General features: G+C 42.2%; 1 long non-coding RNA gene across 1 annotated transcript; it reads right to left on the minus strand.

Annotated features, from left to right (window-relative positions):
- Positions 1–226: 226 nt before the first annotated feature.
- On the minus strand, positions 227–7,528 carry LOC126952630 (uncharacterized). The gene is made up of 4 exons (XR_007724963.1): positions 7,435–7,528; positions 2,649–2,700; positions 2,029–2,149; positions 227–490 (listed from the first exon to the last, which is right to left on the minus strand). It is a non-coding gene; the product is annotated as an uncharacterized LOC126952630 (long non-coding RNA).
- Between the last annotated feature and the right edge of the window lie 980 nt (positions 7,529–8,508).

The raw sequence follows: 8,508 nt of genomic DNA on the forward strand, positions 1-8,508 counted from the left end.
CATCACTATATTATTTTTTTTAATATCAGGTTTTCTTTTTGTTCTAAATCGTGCTGCCCCAAAATCATGAATTTCAGAAGATTTATATCACATATCACAAATAAGGAATTTTTCTCCTCCTTTCTCCTTTATTTGTGGGCTAGCCAATTCTCTCCCTAGACATACAATATAAAGGACAATAGGGAAAAACATATTTTGTTTTATTTATTTATTTTTTGAGATGGAATCTTGCTCTGTTGCCCAGGCCGGAGTGCAGTGGTGTAATCTCGGCTCACTGCAACCTCCACCTCTGGGTTCAAGTGATTCTTCTGCCTCAGCCCCCCAAGTAGCTGGGACTACAGGCCTGCATCACCACACCAGACAAATTTTTGTATTTTTAGTAGAGACAGGGTTTTACCATATTGGCCAGTGTGGTCTCGAACTCCTGACCTTGTGATCTGCCCACCTCAGCCTCCCGAAGTGCTGGGATTACAGGCGTCAGCCACTGCACCTGGCCAAAAAAATATTTTAAAGTGGAGATAAATTCAAACATCACCAGTCAGCCAGCACTGAACAGCAAATATATACACATACATATTTGACCCCTGAACCCTTGAACAACATGAATTTGAACTGTGTGGATTTTTTCAATAAAAGTTACACTGAGTGTCCCGCCTCCCCTTCCACCTCTTCTGCCTCTGCCACCTCTGAGACAACAAAATCAACCTCAGTACTTCCTCCTCCTCAGCCTACTCAATGTGAAGATGATGAGGATGAAGGCCTTTATGATGAGCCACTTCCACTCAATAAATAGTAAATACATTGTCTCTTCCTTATGATTTTCTTAATAACATTTTATTTTCCCTAGCTTAAGTTATTTTAATAATACAGTATATAATACAAATAACATATAAAATATGTGTTAATGGACTGTGTATGTGGTCAGTATGGCTTCCGGTCAACAGTAGGCTATTAGTAGTTAAGACGTGGGGCAGTCAGAAATTATACATGGATTTTTTGGTGTAGGAGAGATCACCACCCCTAAGTTCCACAACGTTCAAGGGTCAACTGCGTATATATTTTGAAATTATACTTGGCATTTTGAATATGTTTTTATGCTTATATCTGAATATATGGTTTTGACGATTAGAAATTAATACTATTTTACCCTAAGTCATGATGTCATTCTAAGAGCATTGTACTCAAAGAGTCAATAAAGCCACTCTATTTAGGACCCTTCACCTCCCAGACTAATAACAGAATGCCACATTAAGGCAAAGTTGTTGTTACTTCTATGAAGCAGGTAATCAACTAATTACATGTTTTAATTAAACTATCTCTCTCGTAGAATTTTCATTTGTTGGTTGGGCTCGGTGGCTCATGCCCGTAATCCCAGCACTTTGGAAGGCCAAGGCAGGTGGATCCCAAGGTCAGTAGATGGAGACCATCCTGGCCAACATGGTGAAACCCCATCTCTACTAAAATGCAAAAAATTAGTGGGGCATGGTGGTGCGCACCTGTAATCCCAGCTACTCGGGAGGCTGAGGTAGGGGAATCACTTGAACCCGGGAGGCGGAGGTTGCAGTGAGTCAAGATCATGCCACTGCACTCCAGCCTGGTGACAGAGCAAGACTCCATCCCCCCCAAAAAAAAGACTTTTCATTTGTTCTGCTGGGTTAAAGTGAACTGCATAGTGACAGTCTCAGTAAGTAGTAAATGTTAAGGTATGCCACTAGCAAAATCAATTTATATGACCCAACATAAAAATTCAAATATTCACTGTACTTTCTCTACAGACCTTCTTGTTTCTCCCATCTCTTCATATCTGAATACATTTCTTTCATTCCATACCCGTTGATGCATATAGGATACTCTATATTAAACACAAATGTGACTTTGACTTCAGAGTCCTTAGTAAAGAAGTTCTGTCATAAGCCACTTGTTCCTTTGATCACAACTCTACCCGTGTTCTTGCATGCTCCCTGACCTGTAACCCCAGTTAACTTTGCTTCATTCCTTTTGTGCATTCTCACTGCCAAGAATTCTTACCTGCCAGTTCTTCTATCATGGGTAACTCACAGGAAAGCTCCCTCTTCTGAGAAACGTGTATGGTCAAATCCAAAATCAACTTGAGTGTGTTCATTGTTTTGCATTTTAGAATGATCACTACCTGGAATTATAATTTGGATTTTAGCCTCCAAATTTAAAAATGAGCATGCTAATAATGGTATGTTTGTGAAGAACCAGTGTCACAAATATTCAAGATATTCTCATCTTTGTCTCAAGTAGAATTGCTATTCTGCACCTCACCCCAACCCCTGTGAACTTAGTCATAATCACGTAACCTGCATTAGCCAATGAAATGTGATTCTGAGACAACGTGCAGTTTACAGTATCCTCTTTTCCCTCCTCCAGGGATATCGAAACTATGAGTCTAGATGGAGTTCCCAGCAGCCTGGTCCTTTGCCCACTGTGATGAGCAGAGCCCTGCCAACCTGCAATCACCTGTGCAATGAATCTTTGGAGCTGTTTGTTGCACAGTATACCTGTATTCCTGACTAATTAACCTAGAGATATTAATTTTCCCTTTCACTGCAGGGCTCATCTTTGTGATAAAATTTCTGCTGTATGCCAAAACTTTTCAAACTTACATTCGCACTTATTTTTACCTTTGGTTTTGTTGTTGTTGTTGTTAACATTCCGATATCTCAGATAAAAAGCCTAAGACGCAAAGAAGGAGAATGATTTCATCAGCTTTTCTGAGCAATCACTTAGGAAAAATAAGAACAGATCTGATGTCTAGCCAGTGCTCTCTCTTTTCAACCAGAAATTAAAAAGAAATGCAGTTTACAATTCCAATTAGAGGAAAAGTCATAGAGGTGTAGACTACTAAAGCTAGAAGAGTTTCAGAACTCATCTGGTCCAGGTACCTTATTTTAGAGCAAGACTCTGAGGCCCAGTGGGTTTAAATGAGTGTACTGGCTAAGACCACACACCAAGTTAGGGGTTAAAGAAGACAAAAATTCAGATCCCTTATACTATGTTTTTCAACTTGGTAATATATGGATCTTGAAAGAAAGGAAATCTCCTGAAGAGTCTAAGAATATGTAGGCATATTCCTACACATCAGGTTATGAAATTTAACCTTTAATTGTTGATGCTATCTTTCAGATATGAGTTATTGCTCTACAAAATTTTTCCTTTATAACTAGTAAAATGACCATTCAAAATATATTATTGGGCCAGGCGTGGTGGTTCACGCCTGAAATCCCAACACTGGGAGGCAGGGGCGAGTGGATCACCTGAATTCCGGAGTTCGAGACCAGCCTGGCCAATATGGCAAAACCCTGTCTCTACTAAAAACACAAAAATTAGCTGAGCGTGGTAGTGCTTGCCTGTAATCCCAGCAACTCAGGAGGCTGAGACAAGAGAATCATTTGAACTCTAGAGGCAGAGGTTGCAGTGAGCCGAGATCACGCCACTGCACTCCAGCCTGGGCGACAGAGTGAAGATGAAAAAAAACAAAAATAAATAAATATATATATATATATACACACACACACAAAAACACATACATATACACACACATATATACACACATATATGTATATATATTATTGAAACAAAAGCAAAAAAATAGACTTCTGGAACTTGCAATCCCTGAGAATTTTTGGAATTCTCCAATTGAGAAATACTGTACGAGGCTCACACTGCTTGAGAAATACTGTACGAGGCTCACACTGCTTGAGAAATACTGTACGAGGCTCACACTGCTTGAGAAATACTGTACGAGGCTCACACTGCTTGAGAAATACTGTACGAAGCTCACACTACTTGAGAAATACTGTACGAGGCTCACACTGCTTGAGAAATACTGTACGAGGCTCACTCTGCTTGAGAAATACTGTACGAGGCTCACACTGCTTGAGAAATACTGTACGAGGCTCACACTGCTTGAGAAATACTGTACGAGGCTCACTCTGCAGTGTGATCTTGGATTTCTCATCTTTGTCTCTAGTGCATGCAGCCCAGTGGCTGGAACAGAGTAGGTGTTAATGCAAATTTGTGGAATTGATGCTTCTCCTTGTGACACCCCGTTCAGTTTTCTTTCCAGGATAACATGCTGACATTACTAAGAAATTGATGAGACTCTGTCGGCAAGTCAGCTGGATGACAGAGGTGATGAGCTGGTGCTGCACCAGCTTAATTGATTTCTTTACACACACTCACTCTTATGAGACAGTTTAAAAAAGGAGAGAAGAAAAGCTCTAGCATATTTCTAACAAGTTAGAGTAAAAGTTCATTATCTTCAAGGACTATGAACACCATCCCCCAAAATATACAATCTCCACCTCCCAAACCTGCTGTCTCCACTGTCTCTGGACATTAAGTTTTTATCCAAATATCATATTCTCATCCTCCAGTGCAGTTAATCGCTATGCAAGATGATGCTGCGTGTCCCAAGATAAGGAAAGGGGTGCTAGGTGCCAGACATTGTATACGGACTGGTTCAGTCAAAGGTTCTATGTCTCCAGTTACAGACAAAGAAACAGAGGACACACAGTTAGATGTAATTGACCGAGCGCGGTGGCTCACGCCTGTAATCCCAGCACTTTGGGAGGCCGAGGCGGGCGGATCACAAGGTCAGGAGATTGAGACCATCCTGGCTAACATGGTGAAACCCCCTCTCTACTAAAAATACAAAAAATTAGCCGGGCGTTGTGGCGGGTGCCTGTAGTCCCAGCTACTCGGGAGGCTGAGGCAGGAGAATGGCGTGAACCCGGGAGGTGGAGCTTGCAGTGAGCGGAGATTGCGCCACTGCACTCCAGCCTGGGCGACAGAGCGAGACTCCATGTCAAAAAAAAACGTTAGATGTAATTTTCCCAGGCCCTATAGCTAGAATATGCTAAAGAAGAGCTTTGCACCCAAATCTGTCTAAGAATAGAAACAGAATGACAGAATGACCCTTCACTAAAACTGGTTGCCTCCAACTGCAAAGCAGCCTCATTTTATGCCCCCTCAGTTTGCAGCCTTTTGGGGGAACTGTCACGTCACCACTATCCCTACTTCAAGAGAAAGATTTGGTCACTAACATCATCACTAATACTTCTTCACTTTTTTTTTTCTACCCAGGCAGTGGGGAAAGGAGAACGCAGAAAGCAGTGACTGTCTCTACTGTTAAAATGTCAGAAAGCCAAAGTCTGGTTCTCCTGGCTCTAATCATGTAACTCTTGTGTGGGTGAAGTTAAACTCAGTAGTTAGCCTAATGAGAATGCAGATTTTGCTGTTCCGGAACTATTTAAAGGTTGCTTTCTGGTTTCTGTGGTAAAGTACCTTGAAGTCCTACTTTCAAGTATAAGTGGGTGGGAGTTGAATTGGCACACACACACACAAAAACCAAGAGATCTTATCAGTCTTCCTATCTACCTTTGCCTGGTAGAAGAGAAGCTCAGAGGCTTGCACTAAACTGTCTTTGGAGACTCAGTTTCCTAAACTTCAAATAATTCATCCTGCACTGTCCCCATGAGAACTTCCAACACTAGAAAAAATGGACAATTTGAACCAGAAGGAGTGTGGTGGGAGCAGGTTCCTCTCTGCTCAGTATTCTAACATCCCTGCTACTCCTCCTGTGTCTATCTTTCTGTTTCTCAACACAGATCCAAAGGAAGTTGGGTGCATGGAGGCAGACTAGTAGGAAATTGCAAGGTTTAAACACCACATTAACCAGAGAAACATTAATGTTAAAAGTAGGCCAGGTGCAGTGGCTCACGCCTGTAATCCCAACACTTTGGAAGGCCAGGACAGGCGGATCACTTGAAGCCAGGAGTTCGAGACCAACCTGACCAGCGTGGTGGCTATTCCTGAGCTCAGTGGCTCACACCTGTAATCCCAGCTACTCAGGAGGCTGAGGCAGGACAATCGCTTGAACTTGGGAGATGGACGTTGCAGTGAGCTGAGATCACGCCACTGCACTCCAACCTGTGTGACCCTGTCTCAAATGATAATAATAATAATAACAACAAGTATTCCAAACAACTGAAAGTCTAGATTTTTAAAAAATAAAGAATGTAGAAAAACCAAGCCTTTTTTCTCCTGCTGTAGAGGGAAGATGAAATAATAATATGGGCTCAATACCATTCTTGCAGACCTGGTATTTCCACTTGTTCTACTCTTTGATCTCCCCACAGTGAGGAAGCACTTCAGAGGCCCGCCCTTCTCTCAAGCAATCTTATTTTCCCAGCACTTCCTTCTAATGGATTTCTGAACAACAAATTTATCAGGACATTTTATCATAGGCTGCCTTTTATGTGGTGAGATGGAGAGACCCTTAAGGAAAGGAGAATGTCCAGGAAGTAAATAAATTTAGGCTGGAAGCAAGCAAAAGGCAAAGGACTAGGAAGAAGTTCAGGAGGCCTGGGTCTGGAGCAGCCCACCAACAGCTAACCAAGGAGGCCATGAAGCCAGTAGAGAAAGTAGCATCAACAACAACAACATGGTGTCCTTCCCATGTGCTAGGCTCCATGGTAACCTAACTTCTTTTTATTTATTTTTCTATTTATTATTATTATTATTATTATTTGAGACGAAGTCTAACTCTGTCACCCAGGCTGGAGTGCAATGGCACATCTTAGCTCACTGCAACCTCCACCTCCCGGTTCAAGTAATCCTGCCTCAGCCTCCCGAGTAGCTGGGACTACAGGTACACGCCACCATGTCTGGCTAATTTTTGTATTTTTAGTAGACACGGGGTTTCACTATGTTGGCCAGGCTGGTCTTGAACTCCTGACCTCGTGATCTGCCTGGCTCGGCCTCCCAAAGTGCTGGGATTACAGGCATGAGCCACGGCACCAGGCCCAACCTAACTTCTTTAAACCCATTATCACATTTAATCTGCATGATAACCTATGAGTCGGTGCTATTATTATATCTATTTCATATATCAGAGGCTTAAAAACATTACATGCTTACTTGGGCTCAAACAGCAAGTAGGTGACAAGGAGGAGGAATTTAAACCTTTGTCTGAACATTATTTACATGCTCAATCAAGATCCTATACTACTAGTATAACAGAAAATTCATCAGACGCTCAGTTTCAAGGACTAACTTAAGGAGTAGATAAATCCTTTGAAACTCTATAGAAAATATTATATACAGTTTTGTTTTTCAAGACAAATGGTCTGTAGCCCTTATTGGATTCTCTGGTGGGTTTGGGGGTCCAAAATACAGCCTGGGTTGTTCAGAGGTTGGCTGTGTGATTTTGCACTGGCTTAGTAGCTCTAAATTGTCATTGCAGGCTTCCAGGGCCTCTTCTGTCTTTAAAATGCAATGATTCTGTTGTCCTAAATGTCATAAAGACCATTAAAAAGTATGAACAACTTTCCTATTACCCCTCATGACCCTTCCCTTCCCCACCCTGTACCCCCAGCTTTACATTCCCACGACCTACTACATCACCTGTTTTTATCACTCCCACGATCGGGCAAAATAGATCCAATTGCCATGTGCATTTTTCAGAGCTTTTCCAAAGCCTGGTTATATGATGCATGGAGTATGAGTCAGGCTCGGGGAAAAGGGGGCCTCTTTTTAAAGTTTATATGTAACTGTGAGAGCATTCAAGCATGTGCTGGCATGCCAGCCCTCTGTTTAAAAAAATATAAAACCTGTTAGCAATAATGTTTTCCTGTTAAATAGTAGTTCAGGGACATCGGAGCCCCGCGAAGTGGGGAAAGGCGTGGCTACTCAGAGGGCAGTGGAGGGCACTGTAACCCCCAACCATTTCTCCACCTTCCATTTCTGCTACAAAAAGGTTCTCCAGCCTCATTCCTCTCCGAAGTTGAAAGCTCCAGTTTGAATTCCTTACTTGGAAGGTCACTCATTTTCTCATAGCCAAAAAGTCTGTTTGCTTTTGTCTTCCCACTTGCTTTCAAATGAAAATATCAGACCACAGACCATCTTGCTTCCCTGATTCAAAAATTAATTACATCATGTCCAGAAGTGAAGGTTGTTGAAAGTTATTAATGTATTTGTTGGGAACACTGCATTCCGATAGCTTTTACATGAACGCACAGATGCTTGTTCTCCGCCTGACCCCATCAGCAGTTCTGCATGGTGTAGGGTAAAAACCACGGTCACATATTGTCCACTTCAGTCCCTCACTGTGCTCTTTCAAAAGCACACTGTCGAGTACATTTTTATTATCGGAAAGTGTATCTATTTATTTCCCATTGTTTGTCGACATCTCCCAGAAACTTTTGGAATAGGACTTCTTAATCTGACAATTGTGACCCTTTCTGTCTCTCAACCATTATTTCTACTGCCTTGTGATTCTAATAGACCTTGAAATTAGCACTGTGTTTCTGTTTGTGGTGTGCAGCACACTCACCGGTGGTAGCAAGCCAAGTACATCAGCTGCACGACAGTCATATGTGGCCTGGGTACCTATCCTTGCCACTCCTGGGCAGGGGTCCAGCCCCAGACGTGGCAATCACATGCATCAGCAAGCTGCTGCTCTAGAAAGAAGAAATACAG

The sequence above is a fragment of the Macaca thibetana genome, chromosome 4 (assembly GCF_024542745.1).
Source record: "Macaca thibetana thibetana isolate TM-01 chromosome 4, ASM2454274v1, whole genome shotgun sequence".
In the NCBI taxonomy this organism is placed as follows: domain Eukaryota; kingdom Metazoa; phylum Chordata; class Mammalia; order Primates; family Cercopithecidae; genus Macaca; species Macaca thibetana.